The sequence below is a fragment of the Bicyclus anynana genome, chromosome 5 (assembly GCF_947172395.1).
Source record: "Bicyclus anynana chromosome 5, ilBicAnyn1.1, whole genome shotgun sequence".
Taxonomy (NCBI): domain Eukaryota; kingdom Metazoa; phylum Arthropoda; class Insecta; order Lepidoptera; family Nymphalidae; genus Bicyclus; species Bicyclus anynana.
Genome location: NC_069087.1, coordinates 12,580,362 through 12,581,461, shown reverse-complemented (window position 1 = coordinate 12,581,461; position 1,100 = coordinate 12,580,362). Strand labels below are relative to the sequence as shown.

At 37.6% G+C, this 1,100-nt stretch overlaps 1 non-coding gene across 1 annotated transcript; it reads right to left on the bottom strand.

The window, feature by feature from the left end:
* Positions 1 to 725: 725 nt before the first annotated feature.
* On the bottom strand, positions 726 to 798 carry Trnar-ccu (transfer RNA arginine (anticodon CCU)). The gene has a single exon. It is a non-coding gene; the product is annotated as a tRNA-Arg (tRNA).
* Positions 799 to 1,100: the final 302 nt, after the last annotated feature.

The window sequence follows — 1,100 nt, the reverse complement described above, 5'->3', positions numbered from 1 at the left end:
GTCGAGAGTGTGTCGAGTAGGGTAGCGTACCTCATTCTCCGAAAAAAATAATATATAATGTACCAATATAAAATATAGCCTATAGCACTCCCCGATAACGTAGCATTCTACTGGTGAAAGAATTTTTAAAATCGGACCAGTAGTTTCGAAGATTACCCCATTTAAAAAATGTGACAAACTTACAAACTTACAAACTTTACCTCTTTATAATATTAGTATAGATATACAAATGGGTTGACAAGTCTTTCCCTCCGTTTATCCACCGGGGATATTATATCCACCGGCGTGCCCATGCGCGGTGAGTGGATAAAACGAGTGTGGGGGATAAACGTTTTATCCTCTCCCCGTGGATAAATTTCTCCCTTGCCCGTGCTAGCCCTGCTGGAGACTGGATGGATGACTAGTACACTCAGATTTCATTAAATATTTGAACTAATTCGAAGTTTGCATTGAAATATTTAGTACAGCTATAGGAATAAATTCTTTTAGTTATTTGCCTATGTACATAATTATTTTAGTAAACCCCTAATATTTTATTATTAGTCAAATAGGAATAGGTAATGTGTTTCTTTCCGTTTCTTCTACATTTGAAGTCATCCAGGAATAAATACAAAAATAATAAATCTCATAAATTATTATTAGTAAACATTTAGGACAAACATTACATTATTTTATTAACATGTGTAATTTCATTAACGGCTAAAAATAAAAAAATATATTTAATGTACCCCTGGTGGGACTCGAACCCACAGTCCCCGGCTTAGGAGGCCGATGCCTTATCCATTAGGCCACAGGGGCTGTTACTGGCGTCCCTAAATTATAAACAGGTATACCTGCCTGATATTTTCTTCCCGATTGTGTCAGAAGAGTAATGTTTTTCGAGCGTAATTATGTATGTACGTATGTATGTATGTACGTATGTATGTCCATATCTATGGCTCGCCCTACAACTATAACGACTATGCAGGTTTTGACATATGAGGTGTCATTGAGTACGATAAGGTAGGTAAGAGGAAAGTCAGAGATAGGGTAGGGGTAGGGTTGAGTAGGGGTATGGTAGGTGTAGGGTGGGAGTAGGTAGGGTAGGTGTAGGGTTTCAC